We start from the raw sequence: 21665 nt of genomic DNA, 5'->3' as shown, positions 1-21665 counted from the left end.
TGAATTCAGAAAGCTTCCAGCATTAACTCTGTGGCATTGAAGCACAAGGTATGAAAACACAGCATGCCCAAGCCATTACAGAGAGCTTTCAAATTAGAGGACAAATAAGGAAATAGTGTTTTCCCTGCTGCACTTCTTCATTTAATGCTTACAAGCATTGGTCAGACATTCCTGGAAACTAAAAAACTTATTTCACAGGCACAGGACCTTGCATATATCTGTGGAACTGGTGGTCTCAGAACCAGCCCAAAGGCAACACATGTAAGCACGTCTGTGCTTGTAAATATGTGTGTGTGTTTAAAATATATTATTTATAAAATAATAAAAGAAAAGTCTCTTGCCAATGTAAGTTACTTATTCACTAGAGTGGTCTGTAGGTATTTATAACATTGAAACATTTGTGCATGAGCAAAGGCACAGCTCTTAAAATGCATCACATCACAGAACTGATGACATAAAAAGTACAAATGAATACTTGTTACAACAAAAATTCCACTAAAAAGTAAACTTTGAAAGGAAGGGCTTATACTTTAATAGGCCTGTATTTGTAGCACAGTTTTCCCAAATTATCAGGAACAAACAAGACATTCTTTCCTTAGATGTAAACACTCCTTTGCTACATGAAATGGTATGAAGAAATGGCATGAAGTTGCATCAGGGGAAGTTCAGCCTGGACATTAGGAAAAAGTTCTTCACTGAGAGGGTGGCTGGTCACCGGAACAGGCTCCCCAGGGAAGCGGTCACGGCACCAAGCCTGTCAGAGTTCAAGGAGCGTCTGGATGATGCTCATAAGTCATATGATTTAGTTTTAGGTAGTCCTGTGAGGAGCAGGGAGTTGGACTCGATGATCCTTATGGGTCCCTTCCAACTTGACATATTATATGATTCTACAAATACATCATTTGGGTACAGCTATAATTGTGCAGTTTACTACTACTTCCATGAAGTTAAAGTCACTTCAATTTTTCATTGTCTGAAGCATACATTAACTAGTTGATGAAGGTTGCCTCTCCTGCCAATGTAAGAAACATTCTCCAGTTTTCATACAAAAATTAAGCCGTGATACACAAGTTCACATTTGTTTCAAAGTCTGTATATGGCGTCATTCAGATGAGTATGCACAATCTACTGGCACCACCAGCACGCAGCTGACTGCCTCTGACTCTGCTGTAAGCAATGAGAAAGAAAAATGGGGTGATCCAGCTTCAGGCACACAACAGAGCACCCTTCCTCTTACATTCCTTCACAGCCTTCCAGACTACAGTACGTGCTTTATAAACCATTACATGCTAATAACTACATCTGTGTTTTGGGGTTTTGTTGGTTTTTTTCAAAAACCAAAACAATATGAACATGAATGGTTAATGTCATACCATAATATTTTCAGAAACACCAAAACTCAAATTCTTTCATAAGAATACTTGGACATACTTTAATACTTAAAAAAAAAGTTCTGTGTAATGACCAGATATTATCAGCGCCAAGCTAAGTTCGGAGTAACTCAGGGAAAGTAAGAATTTTCTAATCTTTTCCCCACATTGCCAGAGTCAAGACTGCAAATTCCTTTGGAATGACACTTTTAAAATATCTTCTGCTAGACCTTTACTTAGTGTAAAGAGTACTTACAAGAATACTCTGCTGTAGATCCCTGAATACCTTAATGCTAAGTTTTTAAGTAGAACCCTAATTGCAACTACAGACAATTTTTGTTTTTCAGTGTTTGAAATGTTCTTTCTCTTATGGAAAGATGAAGAGGGAGCCTCTATTATGTTTCCTGAAGAAGGAAGAATGACCACTTCCCATTGTCCTTGTCCAGCACAGACACATCTCACTAGCATGCTCTCAAGGCTTCCCTTCAAATGACATCTTGGAATTTTTTGGTTTTAACAGGTGTACAGAGCTCAGTACTCAAACAAGGGTACCAGCCAACTACACTGTCAGCTGTGGCTACAGTTTCTCATTATACTCTGCGCAAACAGCTTGTTGCTGTTGAAATCAGGGTCTTTGTCTTCCCAATATCTGGCTCTAAAGGTGATCACAAAACATGTATACTGTATTTATTATTATTTAGTTATATAACTGAGAATCAAACCCACAAACTTTAGAAAACTTCAAGTAAGCAACAGTCTGCCAAGAAACAAACATTCCTGCCTCTCTTTGCCATCACATCTTAATATCAGAAGCCATCAAGGCTCATTCTTTCCTGAATTCAATGGAAAAATGGAGAACTTTGCAAGAAGACTAACTTACAGATGACTTTTCTCAACTAGTCAGATATTTTAATTCCTTCATCTTTCCCTGCTACAAATGTAATGCTACTACCAAAATATTGTTTAAACAAAAACAACCAAACAAAAAACCACCTTTTACAGAGGTATCGATACTACGATACTATTAAAAAAACCCAAACCTTTTATAGATGTATTATTTTATTGTTAACACACACTACCTCATTTTTTTTCCTACAGAACATAAAAATTCATGCCTTCATATGAAAACAATCACATGCAATTTCTAAGCATTAAAAATGAGTTAGAAAAACAGAGCTAAAAATGAGTTTATACTGTAACGCATACTGAATTTGCATCATGCTCAAAGAGCCATGCCCTTCCTAAGGCAAAATACCACCTCAGTTTACAGTATCACTGCAGCCAGTCTCAGTTCCTTTCCAAAATACTTAAGCCTGTGTCCACAGGGCTGATCGCCAGTGCTGTCATTTCCTTCAGTATAATTTGGAAAGCAGCAGGAAACATGGCTCACAATAAATGCAGGAATACCTGACATATGCAAACCAAACGGAACCTACTGTCCACTCTGACCCCATTTTTGAAGTCTGACTAAGTATGCTCTATTGCAACTTAACCATAATGAACTCCTCCCAGGATTAAGGGTATTCCGGTCAAGAATTCTCACAGATGAATATTTTTCTGCTATATAAAACCAGGACAAACTCTTATTCTAGGCATACATTCTTTTGGCAGGACTAGGGGAGGAGGTTGTATCTAGTTCACAGAAAATCAGGTCACCCATTTCATAAGCACATATAAACTGCATGTTGAACTACGTATGCATTTCATAGGTACTCTCCCTCAACAGAAATTTGGAAGAGATTTATCACAAATGCTCTATACAGATAGATTAATTATAAATGCAGGAGGAAGGAAGTTCGTATTTACAACCTTAGTGAAACAAAAAACCATTATATCATCTTAACAGCTGTGTAACAATTTGGCAAGCCTGAGAGTGAAGTTTTTTTCTGAACATCCCAAAAGAACAATTATTTTTGTTGCCTCAAAAATATCTTTTTTGGTATAAAGACCTCTCTAAGGATTGAGCCAGATGAGTAAACCGCAGAATACAACACTAAAAGTGGGATGTGTACCACAATGACTATTTTTACTGCTAAAGCAGCTGTACTAAGTTGACCACACTGTATAAGGAATGTCATTTGTGACACTAGAAATGGTAATTACTTGGACCACATTCACATCTTGTTAGGGACAAGTGTTGGAAAGAAAGAACTGAGCTGCATTAATTTGTTGTAGCCAAAATGAGCCACAAAGCAGCAAAAGCAGCTATTTAAAAATGCAGGTGACAGTGACCAGTTTAAAAGCCACATTACAGTAAGTCTATTAATTCATTAGTAGCTCAATATTTAAAAGCAAAAAAATTTCCAAGTTGTGTTTGTCTATTGCACTATGAAAAGGTTTATGCAGATGGAGAAGTTTGTAGAACATTCCATTAGCCTACAGTCTCATTGCTAACAGTGAGGTGTGAATTGGCTGGAAGATGTTTAATTTCATTTTTTGTAGAAAAGATTATTATGCTTGAATCTTAGCTCTCTATCTCAAGCTGAATTAAATCAAAAAAGCAGCACCGTGAAAGGATTTACAATGAAGCTTAAAAAAAATAAATTATTTCATGGCTTTTATTGGTTTTCTATCTTCCTTCAGACCTCTAAACGCCTGTTGAGGTCTAAGTCTTGCTGGCAACTTCTTCCTATTATCTTTCCAAAGGATTTATAAAGTTTTGCTGATAGCAGCTACAGGCTAGCATACCTTAAAGGGCCAGCTTGTGACAAATCAGAACAGGTTTACAGGCCAAAAGAGGAAGTCGTTTTTGCAGAGTTATAAATTTCATTCTACTGGGAGCTTTCTGCACATTCTCCCTGCATCCCAACATACCTCTGCAGTAAAGGTAGCTTAGAAGTACGAAAATATATAATTAAATTCCTTATGGATACTTATTTGTGAATAACTTCCGTCAGGGACCACATCCAGACTGTAAAGGAATGTTGCATTTGATAGTGCCACATATCTGTTTCCATCAGCAGGAGAGGAACACTGGAATGAAATGGAGCTGCTTCTTTGGAGGTCCTGAAAACTATACAGGTGATGGACTTCATCCATCTTCACCCTTCAGAACTGCAGATGTCATTCCATCTCAAAGACGAGGTATTACAGCTCTTACTATTAAATCACCACCTCTACTTTTTCTTTTTTTTTTTTTCTTTTTCTTTCTCCTTTTCATTCACAAGAAGCATGTTAAAGAGCATTCATACAGGTCATGGCATCTCATCTTGTTCACTTACATCACAGCAGGTAGTTCACTTGACTAACTCCAAAGCATGCACAGGGATGGGTAGAGAACACGGCCCTGTAGCTAGAAATGCAGCTCTTGTCAAGGTATCCCCTGACATTAATCTCTCCTCTCCTTCTACTCAATAGTAGAAGACGACGTAAAACCGTAAAGAAACTGTTTGGTTCCTGACCATCAAAACAAACAAGGAACGTCTTAAAAGCTGGAAAATTAGGGCAAGGTAGAACTCCAGCTTTTCAACTAGTATGACACATCAGTAAAACCAACAAACATAATGAAATCTAATTTTCAAATGGGTAGTCTAACTTCAGTAAAACATTTTCAGAACAGGATCAGTGCTTTTTGATTTTAAGCCTAGCATCCAAGAACACTTTCATCAATGCTTTTCAGGAAGACTTCTAGTGATATAACAGGGCTTACGCCACACTAGACTTCAGATGAAAATGTTTCATGAGGAAAATGGGTTTTCACACTGCAGCCTGATAAAAGACAAGTTGGTTGGTTCTAAGCGTAAATGAGGGAAGTTAACTTTCGGCCTGTAAGATAAAGTAATAGAGGCAGTAATGGAGTCCACCCTAAAATAGACAAGGCATCTGAATTTTCATAGCACATAGATGTATTAGGAGAGGAATAAGAGATCGGGTTATGTTATTTGTGACTCAATGGATGAAAGGATTTGACATAATGCAAAGCAACAGTTTTTAAAACAGGTCAAATGATAACAAACCATTTCATAAAAAAATAAAAATATCCACCAACACACAAGCTATATATCTAGGCTTAACAATCCCTGAGCATTTCTGATGCATTTAATCTCTATATACCATTGTATAAATTGGAACATCAAGAAGTTGATTGCCAAATTGTTTTTGCAGGTTGGGGTGGGACAAAAATCAGACTTTAGATCAGGTCAAGGACAACCCAAACATTTAAGAAAGTCCAAGAGAAAAGTTTAGAAAAATCCCCTATGCTTGTTGACCCCACTATGTAAAATATTTCAGATGCCACATCCAAAATAACCTCAGGATAGAAATAAAAAAAAAAAAAAAATCTACTTAAAAATGTCATGTCTAAACACAGAAATCATCCACAAGTTCAGTTTATAGGTCATGCTGTATAAGAATTAGATGAAAGATATTAACAAAGTAGTTTAAAAATTCTACTAATTTTTATCATTAATAAAATTAATTTTCATAAATTAGGCTTTTTCCACTGAAGTCCTGCAAAAGTCTTTAAAAAACTACTGAAGTGACTAATTCCAATCATTTCATTATGGTACTGGAGATTTCTTGACGCAAAGCTCCCACGAAAGTATAAACAAATCACCACCTCCCTCTCATAATCAAGTACAGAAAGGAGCCAGAAGACCTCTCCTTCCCGTCATAAGAAAAAGGTTAAGACTAAACTATCTGCAGGGTGCAGCAGACGATCCAAGCAATTTGTATATGTAAAGTCAGAAAATCCAAGTTGCTCTATATAAATCTTCTGATTCATCTAAAACAAATTAGGTCTTCTTTTTCCAAGAGGAAGTGATAGCAGAAAGAAGAAACAGTGTAAAAAGTCAAGAAATATTAGACTTATAATAGTGTATTTGGGATTGGACAATGTTACACACATACAAAAGACAGTATGCCATTTAAAATTTAATTTTACAAGTCAAAGAGTGGAAGGAAAACCTCAAAAAGCTTTTTCTTAAAAAACAAAAACCAACCCCTCCCCCCCCAAACAAACCAAAAACCACAAACAACATAAAACCAACCATGAGACTCCCTACCCCTTTTCAAGTAAAGAAGAAACAAATGAGAAAAGCCCACCTTCTGTAGGAAAAAGAAAGACAAACCCAAAAGAAGAAAGTTGGGAAAGATTTTCACACATTGCTGTTGTTGCAGTGCTAAACACTGCCAGTCACGTGGACCAAGGATGGATTCCTAGTACTCACTGCTATCACTTTTTAGCTGCAACTGTATTAGAGAGGTCAGAAAGTTAGAAAGGAAAACAATGTTACTTTACTTTTATTTACACCAGTATACTTTTTGCACACTTGCTCATAAAAAGCACTAAACAAGAGGCAGGCAGTATTACCAACACAATCCATTACTAAGAGTCCTCAAATACTTAAGTCTCAGTAATAAGTCTTTAGAACATTTCCACACAGAACAGTTAGGTTTGGGGGTTGGGTTATCTGTTTGGTTGGTTGGTTTTTTTAATTAAACTGCTTGCACACAAAGTAAGTTTTAAACTGTGCTGGTGAAGCTGAAGCAACTTCTGTTCTCATACAGCTGGATTGGACATTCTGTTGAAAATGCTCTTTTGCATTTGACAGAAATCCTGCAACACACTTTGAAGGACAATACACATAAATAGAATAAATAAGGAAGCAATTACCTGGGCAATTTTCCCATCATATTGAAGGAAGTCGTGCAAACAATTCAGTTTTACTGAACTTAGAGAAAGCTGAAGATATGGGTCATGTTGTTTTGCTCTCCTTTTATTGTTCAACAGTATTCTAAAATCTTAACCTCACACTCTGATATTGCCTGAATATACAGCATTGTAGCAAAAGCCTGACAAAACTGTAATTAGTGCAAAGTTAGTGTAATAACCACTCTTTGAAAGACTGGTCATCAAGGTGCACATGGAAATTTTAGTCAAGAAACTAGCCAAAATTCATTATTTACTGGACAATAGCTAGAGCGATCAGCAGCGAATGACTCAACAACTAGGTGCTAGTATGCTATAACATCAGTGGTAGCTGTTCTGTCAGAGCTGCCAGTGGACCTTCACACTTACTAAGGGAACTGACTGGCTATGGTCCCATGGCAATACCGCTAAGAATGACTACCAGGAATCCAGACCTAGCTGTTAGAACTATTTCTGTGTCACTGTCTCTATCCATTCAGTGCAACCTCTTAGAGGAGATCTGCAGATGAAACAGCTCAATCAAAAGCCAGAGCGTGCCCCACAACATCATTTATGAAGAAATACCTGTAAAAAAATGGGATGCATCCTAAGACCTTGTTTATTCCTGGTCTCAACTTTTCATCTGATGTCACAACCTTGTCTCAGAAGAAAATAATTAAAAGAGCAATACATCTGTGGAATCATTCACAGCCTTCTGTGCTAAGTAGTAAGGTCAATTCAAACAGTACCTCCTTCCAGCTGTATTACTCCTGACAGTTTATATTTTTTAAAATGCAATCAAGTCACAGAAAGCAAGTTCTCAGCCCCTTTTTCAATTCTTGTGCATCATCTAAAGGATTTCTCCCAGCTGAGGAGAATACGCACAAAGCACAGGACTAGCATAGCTAATTATACTATCCAACTTCCCCCCATGTGCATTTTGAGATGGGGAACACCAAGAATAGTATTCTGTCCAGTTCCCAGTGGACGTAGTATCTCCTGTGGGCCAATTCTAGCCAACAAAACTTAAGAGCATGCACGCAAACATAAGCCCAAGTACAGGAAGGAATTGAGCACAGAAAAAAGGGTTTTTCTACCTATCCAGTTTCAAATCAAGCAGCATTTCAGAAGCAAACATTCCACAACCAATACCCAAAAAGAGGACAAGAGAGCTACACATACCACTTTAAAACTACCTGTCTGCAACTCAGCTAGAGAACTGGAAGACTGTATAAAGAAAACACACATGCATATAACAAGACAGCAGAAAAAGTGTGGTTCAAAGATGACAAGGACAGCATTTAATCCATAATATAATGCTTCCTCTGTGGCAGACCTAACTTCCTCTTTTTAAATAATGTCCTATTCCTCAAGACACTACAAAATATCAGCAATACACAGAGGGCACAAATCAATTTTTTATAGAACGCAGAGTCATGGATATCATTTCAGTGCTTATCTTGCCCATCTTTGGAAAGAAAAAGATCAGAGTTAGTTACAAACAGATTTTCTAAACATGATCTATAAAATATATTAAGCATAGTGGCAATAAAAATATGAAAGCTACATAGTTATCAATCTGTATTCCATTAAATACCAGGCTACTGCATGCACACCTAACGATAGGAAGATCATCAGTACTTACTAGTGCTGAAAACCAAGCCTCAAACCATATGTTCAAACTAGTTCCATGTACCTGCATAGACTATTCTTGATGCACGCAGGACCAGACTGCTGCTACTCCCCTGCTCCCCAGTGAAATGTTACTAATCACATTATGGATGCAAGCAGAACTTCAGAAATTACGAAAGAAATATTAAGTAAACTAAGGGCTTCTTTTACCGGACCTTCAATTCCCCCCAAAAGTAGTGTTCTTTAGTTTAACAGATGACTCCATCACAGCACTACAGTTATCCACGACGAGTTGTGTCAGGCAAATTTTTAAATTTTCTTTTCAAGAAGTGAACTAATAATATAACATTTTAACAGGTTAACCATCTATTCCAAATTCTATTAAAAAAACCCAACCTCATACCCTACATACCACTGTTTTGAACAATGGCTGTCACTATACTCCAGAAAGTTCAATACTTTAGTCTGAGTGTCTTGGAATAAATAGACATGATAAAAGGCAGTGATTTAAGATGCATACTTTATATACAGTATCCAGATACAAAACAATATATTTAATCATACTACAAAACCAAGAAAAGCCCTACTTTTGAATATATGTTAGTTCCATATTCCTGTCAATAATACTGCCTGAATCATACTGAAATACCAACATCTTAAGGAAAGCAATCCAGCAAAAGTCATTTCAGGAATGAAGAAGCAGCTGCTGAATTTATCAGTAGGCTATGCTTTCTCAACTCTTATGGCACATCATAACATAGTGAAAGCATGCGCAGTTGTAAACCCAAATATTTAAATCCATACTGGAAGGCAAAAAGAATGCAGACAGCGTAAAGTCAGCTGCAATTTTTAACGTTTTTGTAAGAGAACAACTGGCCCTTTATCTTGCTTTTCAACTCTAAAGTAGAGAAATAAAGATTTAGGCAGCTTTAACTGGAACATACTACACAAGACATATCAATATCTTGTAACATTTTATCATGTTTCATCAGATCACATATATAGAAATGTTGTTCTCAAATGCTCACAGCCTGTCAAGAGTATCAAAGAGTATGCCAGACTAACCTTATATCAGAAAGTTAATAATGAGCATAAATACAGAAAACTGAAAAGTTTTGGCCTTCTAGTTTCAGGTGAGGTACATTTTAAACAAAAGGAAGACCGTGTACCTTCAAGATTGAAAAAAAATGGAGAGATGGAATCCAAGCTCAGAAGGTAGGGGTTTTATTATGCTCTACAAAAACCGAGAAACTAAATAAAGTCCTAGGAAGACCTTGCTTTAAAGCACATTCTCCTGTTTTACAAACACTTTAGACCTATTTTATTACTGTTTTCAGGTTCACTTCTCATTTCTCAAATGCTAATGCACCTTTTACTTTACAGTGTACAAAGACATGAAGTTTATACAGGGACATAATTCATGTTGTCATCTTCAAAATAAGAAAGTATACACTTCACAAGAATTAGTGGAAAACATTAATCATCAGAAGACACTAGATATGAGGAATAATTTCAAAAGCCACAGATAATACAATAACATGCCTTATGTACTGCACTTGGATCAGTCTTTAGGCCAGAAAGCAAGAAACAGCAGTTCAATTTAAACTCTTTTCGTGACAATGATAGCAGACAGCCTGTACGTTAAATCAAAGTAATTTATGTCAAGTGACAATGGTTTTTTCCTACACTATGTGTACCTTAAATTTAAAGGCCATAAAAACCTAATATACTTTCTGGGCCTAGGATCTAGGCTCAGAAAAAAAAAAAAGACACAAAATCATTCCCCAAACTTTTGGGCATAACAGTCTATCCAAGCTAACTTTCTACATGACACCTGTAAATAAAAACTACCTGGTACTTCAGGAGAATGAAGATTAAGTGACACCTCTTTTCAAAAAGAGAGATGTGCAAGTCATTACATTTCAGAAATGAAACACCGCTGAAGTTGAAAGTGCACCGTCTGAAAGTACTTTGCTCTACACTGGACTTTCAACCCCACAACGCACACTAGTCATTCCAGGAATATTCCACTCCAGTTGATAAAAGATAATTTAAGATTTTTCATTACAAAGTAGTAATAACTAATTCCAAGGGCTTTTTTTTTTAGTTGTTTTTGTTTTTGAGGACCTTCTGAAGTTTTTGCACAGATTCAACCTAAATAGGAATAAGCAATATCAAAATAGAAAGTTTCATTCAAGCTAATCACAAGCACTTGAGTGGGGTTTTTTGGGGGTTTGTTTTCTATTTTATTTTTAACAAGAAAGTTTCTGATTTTCACCGACTAGGATAGCAAGCACAAATGGTTAAGCTGTATGCTGCAGTATCAACTGGAGTTCAGTTAATACAGAGCAGTTTTCATAATGACACTGTATGTTTCACTTTAAGAACTGTGATGTGGATAAGCTGTTCCTCCTAAAAATTTCACTCATTTCCCTGTTGCTTCTATGTTCTCCTCTGCCAGCTGCCAGAAGGGAAGACAACATTCATGCTTTTCTATGGGGCCCTCCTTCTCCTTCCATGTAATTGCTGAAAATGAGACTTCTCACTTCTGCTATGCTTCTTAGAAAGAATCTCTGAGGTCTCTAATCCAGAACAAGGGAACATTTCTTTAGCAAAATAATTCCTTTCCTTCCTCCCTGGGCAGGAATTTATTGTTGGTACTCACATCAACCTGAAAAATAGCCTTTCAGTTTCACAGAACTGATCATAAGATATCACTAAGTTAATAAGTAACAGACATACCTGAGTAGAGATGAAAGGAAAAGTGATCTTCTGTTACCCAGCTTCAGGCAGAGCTTTTCTCCTGACATGTGACGTGCTCAGAGATGGTCAAAGGAATTCACAAGTTTTAGTCAGTATTACTACCTTGCAAAGTTACTAGTGAGTGAAAACTACTGCTTTCCACCTCCCTCCCCCAAATAAAATGCCACTATTTAATAGATACAAGTGGTTTTCTTAAGTCCACAGACACAACTACTGTTAACTAAAATCCAAACTACCAGAAATGTTGGTCACTGATACACACAACAAACTTGCAGAATGCTTTTCCGGGAATAGTGTACAATCATCCATGCTTCTATCAAAGCCACTCAGAACTACATGTCCAAGTAAAAGGTCATCTTCCCAAGTCATGCATTAAAGAGATAAGTGACAACTTCCTTGGAGAACAGAGGACTGTAAAGCATTTTTCTTTAAAGGCTCAGAACAATTTCAGGAGTTTTTCACTATGGGATTTTTTTTTTTTTTTAAATGCACTATAAAACATATTTGGTAGAAGGTCTTTAGTCACCTGTGAAGAAGAATGATTACAGACATCTGGGAAGTCCAAACTTGCGTTGGTATATTAAAACAGATTCCAACAATGATTAACTCAATTTTAAATGGTGCAACAAGATCACAGTGATCCTTCTAGCAAGGAGAAAAGCAGGAAGCAAAATTACTAAGGATAAATAAAGAGAGCTTGGAATGCTTGGCTTCTGGCATGGAATCAAAAATCCTATGCAAGATGCCTCATCACTATACAGGCATGAACTAGGCAAGTCAGGATGAAGTCGAAAACAACCATACGTGAGTGGGAAACTGCTTAGGAATAGCCAACAGCACAGTACCAAAGACTGAGGCTTTATTTTAAGACCAGACGCACTCCATCAGTAACGTACCTCCCATAGAACAATTGTGAGGAACCTCCCTGGGCGGTGAACGTTGTCCCCGCTTCTAAAGGAAGCTAGAGTAGATATGCCATTTATTTCATATTCTTGTCCTTGTAGACACAGATTTTCAGAGTTAACACAAATTTAAGAACTTTGGATCCAAACTTATCTTTGTGTATTAACAGCCAATGATATGAGAAAACCTGAGGGAACACTGTCATAGTCATAATGAAACGGTTTCACACTTGTTAGAGAGTATTTCTCTTCCCACCTAATTCAATACTTCTTCTTCTAAACCATAAAGAAGAGGAGTAACAAGCAATAAGCTCAGACACAAAGTAGAAAAAACACAGTATTAAAATTAAGGCAATTAGTATGCAAGTACAGTATTTCTGCAAAACTAATAAGCTTCCCATGCCAATTCCACCTTTGGAAGATCATCATTAAGCTGTAAAAATCAGTCTCATTCATGAGATGTTTGAAAACATCTTGAAAACTTACTGTTTTCAATATTGAGCTAAAACCCATCCCAGTTTTGTAAACCAGCTTGCCTAAATAAGTATAGATAAACATTTGTCATCTAGATATGAAAATGAATTCCTTTACAAAGTCATGGTGCAAAATATTTCCTACAACAGATTCTGAAACCCTGGATAGATGCCTTTTAATACCCATAAGATGCAAACAGCAGCCTGGAAGGGAGTGTCTTTATTTTTAAAAATGCTTTTACATCCCAGAGATAAAAGAACCTTTAATTTTGCAAAACTATATAATCATGGTCTAGGAAGACATATACAAGGATGTAGCTTCTCTTCCTCTCTCAATGTCTCCCCAAAAGTAGAACCTTTCACTGCAACTCATCACCCCTTCAATGTTACTAATTTGGCATGCTGTGGATCATGCTGTAAACTGGATCACAGAACTTACGTGGACTAAATCTCACCAGTCTCTTCTTTTTAAGAGTTTTTTTAACACACAACAGTTTAGTGATCACTAAAGTTAAGTAAGACCTAAGGATATTTCTGCCAGGAAAAGCATAAGGAAAAAAAAAAGTTGTCTCTAACCTCAATTGCTTCTCTTTTGCTCTTATTAATACCATTTCATTAAGGGACCTACTAGAAAAAACACTGAGTGGAACATACAGTTCTTGAGACTGGGTCAGCACTGTCACAGATGCAGGCAGGGAGAACTGCAAACCTGTGGCTATTCCAGGCATAGCAAATGTATCTGTACAGAGATTAATGACTGGAAAGTTTATAAACAACGCATGGAGCAACTTTACTTCCTCCAAAGAACCTGCACATTTGTTTTGCTAATCCTTCCTTCTATAGCATCTATAACAAAGTCTATCAGTGGCATCTCATCATGAAGAGATGGAAAGAAGAGAGATGGAAAGTCAGCAAGCATGTACACGAGCTGTTTCCTTCTGAACATTTGTCTTTTCACTAATGGTATTTCACAAGATCAATTCAGCAACATCACAGAATTAAACACAAGAGTACCGCTACAAATCTACAAGCCCCTTGACACAGAGGAAAAATCTGTCAAATATAGTTTCAGTATAATTTCTTAGTGATTAAACCAATCAAATAGGCATTTTAGACAGAGATATATTTCATCATAATAATCAATGAAACAATTTAAAAGAAATCCAGACACATTAAAAAAACCACTAAATATTTTTTTCATCACTGATTGAAACAACACAGTTGAGGCGAAACTGACTTAGCACCATCTGTAAGTTTCAAAAAGAATGAAATTCCACACCAAAAAACCCTTTATGAATTCTATATTGTAAAGGTAGCAATTTCCACAGTATGCAGTAACTCACTCAACTTTTAATGTTGCATTTAACTCAGCAGCCAATTTTATGATATATATTGAAGGGATTTAACTGCAAAGGTGATATCAGAGTAAGAATTCAACCATTTGAGATGGGATTATTTTATCATCAATGCTTGATATATATTCATTATTTGCACTTCTAACACTATTTAATGACATAGCCTTCAAGACCCAATTTTACAAGCAGATGATGCAAATTTACCAATTACAGTTGCAGTAAGGCTAGTAATTAAGTCTTTTGGACACTTCTGAAAACATTTTTCCTTTTACGATGACTAACTGGATTTCAGAAAATAAAGTAAAATTTTGCACAAAGTAATCCTTGAAGAGTTTGCAGTACTTCCTCGGAGAACCTGCAGAGTTTTTCAAAGTCACTGATATACGATGGTAGGATAGCAGAAGCAGAAACTACTTGCTCGACAACAGTTTTAGTTTGGGGGAGCACTTTTACCAGGACTCTGTAACCCAGTTCAGACATTAAGACTATGATCAGATAGAATGAACTACCTTTTCTATGCTAAAGATGGCTGTTCTTAAAGCAGAAAAGTGGTAACAAATGACAGAATTTGCATCAAGATGAAGTCTATCCATGTATCATTAGAAAGCAACAAGCTCTACTTGGAGCTTTTCTTTAGCAAGCAAACTACTAAACTGTTCCTTCCTACTGGAAGGGCCACAAAGGCAACAATTGAAAAAAAAAAAAAAAACAACTACAAGAAGTAATTGTATTGCACATCTCAACTCTAAGCACAGCACAGCTACAATTTTTTATTTATTTTTCTTTAACCCAGTATTAAGGACAAACAGATATGCCAGGAATACTACAGGTCCTACAAACACAGCAAACTGGTAAGTCTTTGGGGAAAGGGAAGGACAAGATGAGATAAATCACAGCACTGGCAGCAGCAAAGCACCCTATGCCAGCGATAGGCAGTGGACTTCAACTCTCACTATCACATAAACAGAAGTTTCTGCCAGTCCCCATGCAACTGCTCCAAAAGCTTTCTGAAGGGTAAAGTTATCGGAAAGGATGAAGGATGCCAATTAGTCTCCCACTAGCCCCTTTCTGTATATATGTTTTATTTAGCATATTTTTCCACTTCATACATGCATTTGAGAGAAATGATCATGTTCTCTATTTAACTTCTCCAAGACTTTTTTAGATGAAAGTGCAATACTGACACAAGTAATAAAACTCAGAGCCACGAAACTGGAGAATGATGTCACTTCTTGCTCCTGTTTCTTTCTAGTCCTGATCTGCTAGAAATCAGCTATTGTGCTGTAATAAACAGTAGGAAACAGTAAGGTGGTTTGGATCTGTGCTTAACCTAGCCTAAGCAAGAGCGCTCTGTTTTAGTATATGAACACAACTTGCTATTCTAAGCACTTACATTGACAGAGTACTGACACCCTTACACAGTACAAAACCATTTCAGCAGATGTCAAATATAACAATTAGAACAATACATTAACATTCCAATAAGGGATGATATTTAAGATCAGTTTCACACAAGATGAGAACAATTCAGAACTCATTCAGTTTACCATTTGCTCTATGCAACATCAGTGCATTTTTATCAGCAACAACTTGAGTTCTTGAACACTTTAAAATATTTACTCAAGAAAAGTAAATATATCATAACAGTTTTGCTACTGTGTATAGTAATTCCCTCACCAGACTTGCTATTATATTTTTGTATAAAAACTTTCACCTTACACACTGCTCTCCTGAAAAGAAAGACTAGAGGCAATGAAGATTCAATCACCTTTCTGATTACATCAATTTAAATGAATCTGATGAATTTCCGAGACTAGAAATTCAGTAACAGGTAAAAATTATGTTCTATGACTAAAAAGTTTTAAAACTATTTTTATACTAGCTCTGGAATTTCTCCTCCCCCCCCCCAAGGTCCTCTCTATAGAATTCAACTAACTCCTTATGAAATAAGATAGCAAAAAATAATTTTCCTAATATTATTTAACCTCAGGCCAGTTTCAAATTCTCATGCACACCATCTTCCTCCATACAATTCCTAACAAATAGAGTGATAGCTCACAGAACAAGACATTTCAAGTGCTCTTCATTAACAGATGTATTAAAAAGCAAGCTCAACAAAAATATTATTCTATTTAACATCTTACATTAAACACTTCAACTAAAGCCTGTCCTACCAAATAATTCAAATTACTACTAGGACAAAATAGAGAAGTGACTTTTAACTTGTTGAAAAAAATTTTAAAAAATCAGCCAATGGATCTGGATCAAGTTACATAAATATGCTGCAGATACTTTGCTTAGTCTTTATAAGATTTTCAACTACAAGGATGATTATTAGCAACCTGAATTAACAAGGAATTTTACTTGTCTTTCTCACAGGGACTGATATGCTTAATTGGATAGTTGTTACTGATTTCTAGTATTAACCTCTTGAAAATAATATGCCATTTTCAATAGACACAGTTTTTAAGTGATGATAATGCTTGCAGATTAACAAGAAGAAACTTAAATCCCTTTCCAATCTGAAGAACAATTATAACAAGCAATTATAGTGCAAGTTTCTTCACTGGCATTCCCTAACCCTGTAGACATTCCTAAAGGTGGAAAGCACTCAACATGCGTACTCACTCAAAATCTATGACTGCCAGTTATGATACACTGTTTTAATCCTTAAAAGGACTTACTCAATATGACAGCTTTGTTTTTGTAAGTTACATTTCCTTAAACAAAATTAACATTCCACATAGAAACACGTTAAACATGACTACTCAGCAATCTGCTGTCATTTCTACATATTATTAAACCTGAGCAATAGAACAGATCTGGATTGCCCTTTTTTATAAGGCATGTTTATCTGAGATTGCCTGATTCAGCTTTAAATCAACATATGTTTTCTTCTAGCAATTGTAGAGAAAAGGTGCGAAACATCACAAAATAAGCATCCATCAGTGTTCAGTTTATTGTTGGGGGCTGAAATACAAGTTGGACATTTTTGGCTTTGGTAAGTGCCTGTAACAAGTTCTAGATTTAATCAGCAGGGTCATCAGTATGAACAGATGTTAACGGGAAGCTGTGAAGCTGCTTGAAAATTCAGTAATAAAAAACTATTGTTTAACATAAGAGAAAAGGCAGTGTGATTATTTTGCAACCTTTGGCTTCATTTGTAACACAAGAGATTTGGATTTTTCTACTATTAAGAATGTGATCTAAATTACTTAACGGCTGGGATCTTCAACACTATTCTTCTTAGTATTTGCCTAACTGGCTTAGTCACTCAGATTTAACTCTGTCCCAGTTTGATAGATTTTTTTTTTTTTTTCCCCTCCAGTGGCTGAAAGACATTTGAAGAAGGAAGGCAAGCTGTACGACCAGTAACGATCAGATTAATACAGCATAAAGATGTTCAATTAAGAGCACAAAGAAATAACTATTTCTGGCTAGAAAAGCTAGCTGATTTTATTAAAAATGTCGATGCTGGAGGAATAGATAAAGGAATACATGTTCATACTCTTGCAAAATTCAAATAAAGAAGCAACATAGTAGCTTTACAGCTAAAAAAATTTCAGTGGTTTGGAGGAAGGGAGAAATGAGACAATATCCACATATTCTGATACCCAGAAGACTGAGACACCCTCTTGAAAAATAAGGCCTCTTAAAATCAATCATATTGAACCATTACTTACAAAAGTTACCACAGCAGTCTCATACACTCCTTTAAAGCAACAGGTGTTCTCTGTACCATGACCTACCTTATTAAGAAAGGAACAGGCTGCAATATACAGGAAGTTCAAAACAGTTTATGTCAATGCACTACTCCCCCAGAAAAAAACTATTTTAAATTGAAACCTGAAGGCAGTGGTCTCAAAATATTATTACACAAGGAAGGCAGATTGAAGATTATATAAAAATTTGTCAGTGTCCCTTTTCACATTATTTTTTATATTATTCTGAGAGATTAACAGCTAGTAAACTACATTGCTTTCCTGAACTGAGGCTTATCTCTTAGCAATACTTTTCTCTCTGTCACTCCATGCTGAGTCAGAGAAACAGTGGTAGAAGGACTCTTCATTGCATGTCGTATGTGTCTAAAAACCAAGCCATTTTAAGGAAATATCTACCTGAAAATGAAATCTGTAGGAGGACAATAAATAAATTCCTTAGTGCCACTCACCTCCTTGTTCTATGAAAGCAAAAAGCCTCCCTAATGTTGATTTCTGCAAGGTAATTTGAGTGTCACCCACTGATATGAAAAACCACATACCAACTTAGGTGCAGAAAAACAGTTCTATATTCCACTATCCACCACACCCACCCAAGAAGGATATCAGCATATTAAATATGGAGATGTCTACATCTTTATATAACCTAGGTGTAAAGTATTCCCTAGAACTGGAATTTATGACCTTTTGTTCTTCAAGATGATTTAGCAAGTGATTTTTCTGTTCCTCTACTTTAATAGGAAACTTCTCAGCAGAGAAAAACTGATTAAACAGACAACAAAATAGGAAGATTTGCTGGTTTAGACATATTGTTTCAATAAACATCTAAATTCATTTTTCTGCTCAAAGGTGTTCTACAAGCTAACGTGTCCCTGTCTGGAGGACAGGGGAGCGAGGGCGAACAGACGAAAAGAGGCAATTTGTTTAAAATGGAGTGAATGTGATTCTACAGTCTCACAAAACAGTAGTTCCCTGTTCCTCCATCACATGAATGGCAACGTGAAGATATTAGCCATATGAAATAGTATACTTGTGCCAAACCGAGCGTACCTGTACTCCTCCAGTAAAAGAGGAATGATACTACACATACTACTGTTTGTCCCCTTCTGAATACCTATAACCAGGTAAAAACATAAAAACCCTTGAAATACTAGTAAAAATGATAAAATGCAAAGATGGTGCCCGAACACACAGGTGACTATTTTCTGCCACACAAGATAACAAATCCAAAAGAAATAAAACCTTCCAAAATGAACAGGTCAAGTCATTGGCTTCTTAATATAACTAGTATTAATGCAGGAGAAAAATAAGTATACCTTTATGAATTTTACACAGGTGATGTGACACTCATGTATACAGACACTCCTCCTTTCCCTCCCACCATCAATGATTTTTCCATGCAAAAATATATATATACCACTCTCCCCATCTTCATGAAAACCAACGCAGACACCAGCCTTGCTTGGGAGGCTCTTCACAAACCAGCCTGCCCTCAGTAAGTCGTATGGCTAAAAAGCTTAAAAGATTTCAGGTTGTTGGTTTTTGGTTTTTTTTTTTTTTTTTAAACAAAACATTGTAACGAACAATTCCAAACCAATCTTTTCTTTCTGCACCAGAAAAGAGGATTTGAGCGTGTTTTGTTCCCCGGGTTCCACAGAGAGACTTGGTGATGCCTGTGCAGGGGACTCGACCGCCTGCAGCTCCACAGGGTGGAGACTCACCCAAGCTGACATTGTCTGTGGATGCCACAGACTACATCTCTCGCGCATCCCCGGCTTACTTCCCAGCCTCTTCTGAGGCATGCCTTACACGGGGAAAAGCCGAGGGGAGAGAGACACACACAAAAACCTTCCACCAGTCATCAGCATTGCAAAGCCTGTTTTGAACAAAATCACCCGATTATGTTTGGGGCGTGGAGGGGCGCAGGACACAGACCGTGGGCCGTTAAATCCTCCCCCCTCTCAACACTCCTTCGCTCCGGTCCTCCTCGCCCAGCCCCCGGCCGCAGCGATCCCTCAGCGGCCCCCGCCCCTCTGCCCGGCTGAGGGGAAGCGGCAGGAAACGCCGCTCCCCGCCTGCCCGCCCCCCACAGCTCGGCAGACGCCCGCTGGCTCTCCCATCGCCGCCCCCCCGGGCGGTGCGGCGGTGCGGCGGTGCGGCGGCGCCCCCCCCCCCCCCCCCCCCCAAAAAAGGCAAGAAGGCACTCACCTCGCCCCGGCTCCGGGGAAGCCCCCGGCGGGCTGGCGGGCAGCCGCGACCCCCCACAAAACAGAGGGGCGAGGCGGCGGGCACACTCCCGCTCGCTGCCGGCGGCGGCACCCAGGCTCCGCTCCGCCTGCAGACCCCCGCGGCTGCTACTGCTCCTGCTCCTCCCGCTGCTGCTAATGGTGGCCGCCGATACCGGTTCCCGCTGCCGCTCCCTTCCTTTCCCGTTTCTTGTTTCCGTCGAGCGCGGAACCGCCTCCGCCCGGCCGCCGGAGCACGTCCCTGCCCGGCAGCAGAGCCACCGCTCCCTCCACGCCGCTACCGCCCCAGCACCCGCCGCCGCTCCGGGCTCCCCCCGCCGCTCACTTCCGGCGCGCAGGCCGCACCTCGCCCCGCCCCGCCGGGCCCACCGCCAGCGCCCGGGGGGCGGTGAGGGCCCCGCAGCGCCGGGGAAGCCGCCGGCCGTTGGGCGCGCGAGCGGCGGTTGGGCAGTTGGCACGCGGGGGACAGTTGGGCGCGCGGGGGGCGGTTGGGCGGTTGGCGCGCGGGCTCGGCTGTCCGCAATGCCGGGGTGCCCTGAGGAGCGCTGCCGCCCCCGTCCCCGGGGCCGCTGGCTCTCGCCCAGACCGTCGCGTTGCCGAGCCTCGCGGAGCAGGTCCGCCCGGAGCCGGCGGCGGCAAGCGCGCTTTCGCCGGGCGCTGGCCGTGCCCCGAGCAGCTTGCGGCACGGAACATGCGGTGCGGTTCCGTACGCAGGTACCGGCGCTGGGGGACGTTCCCCGTCCCGCGCCGACCAGCGCGGGTTTCTGTAGGCACCAAGTTACCAAATCCTGGAACTCCCACGGAAACCCTCGGTCGTGTGTCCCGCAGAGCCGGCAGCGGCTGCCCTGGGCCAGCCGCGGGCCGCGCTGCCTCGGCCACACTCTCCCCCTATTTCTCATCCTACCACAACTTCAGGGCCGAGATCACAATTTTAAAAATTATTTACAAAATGGGATAAAAGGCTGGGTGCTACTGCAAATAATGCTATGCAAGAGGAGACTCGCTTAAATACAGTTTTTTGCGTGGGCTGCTGGGGAAGATGTCAGTGTTACTGGGCTTCAAGCTATAGCGTCGAAGAGACGACATTCATGCTGCCTTCGGCTGGGAAGGTACTTCTTCCTTTGGCTAGAACTGCTGTCATACCATGCCGGAACATAGGCATGTTTTACATCAGGTTTTATCTGTCAGTATTTGACAAGGAGAAAACTTCAGTCAGCTAAAGCAAGGTATTTTCCATAAATGAGAAGAATTCTGCAAAATCATGCTAGTTGTTTTACTTCTGGAAATACTAATTTACCAACGAGGTTATAAGCTAGGTCAAAAGCAACACAAAGAGGCAGATTTTAAAATACAAGCTAGTACACGGAGAAAATTATTTTCATGTGTACATACAATTAAGTCATTTGAAAGATAAAGTTCACACATACAATTCTAATGTATATAGCAAAAAATCTTTGCTATATAAATTAGCCTTAGCATGTAATCACTTCCAAATTTTGGACAACATAATAAAATGTTAAGAATTAACAATTTCCCACACAAGCTGAGATCAAAGTTTTGGATGCAGAAATTGCAA

At 38.8% G+C, this 21665-nt stretch overlaps 1 protein-coding gene across 1 annotated transcript in view; it reads right to left on the bottom strand.

Moving 5' to 3' along the window:
* Nucleotides 1–20383, bottom strand: part of RAPH1 (Ras association (RalGDS/AF-6) and pleckstrin homology domains 1) — a 99344-nt gene extending 78961 nt beyond the window's left edge. Inside the window, 1 exon segment of the mRNA XM_075511454.1 lies at nt 20052–20383. The gene's annotated coding sequence lies outside the window, so the exon portion shown is untranslated.
* Between the last annotated feature and the right edge of the window lie 1282 nt (nt 20384–21665).

Source organism: Mycteria americana, chromosome 9, assembly GCF_035582795.1.
Source record: "Mycteria americana isolate JAX WOST 10 ecotype Jacksonville Zoo and Gardens chromosome 9, USCA_MyAme_1.0, whole genome shotgun sequence".
Lineage (NCBI taxonomy): Eukaryota > Metazoa > Chordata > Aves > Ciconiiformes > Ciconiidae > Mycteria > Mycteria americana.
Note: the sequence above shows the minus strand (reverse complement) of the source record. Positions and strands in the feature narration are given on the sequence as shown.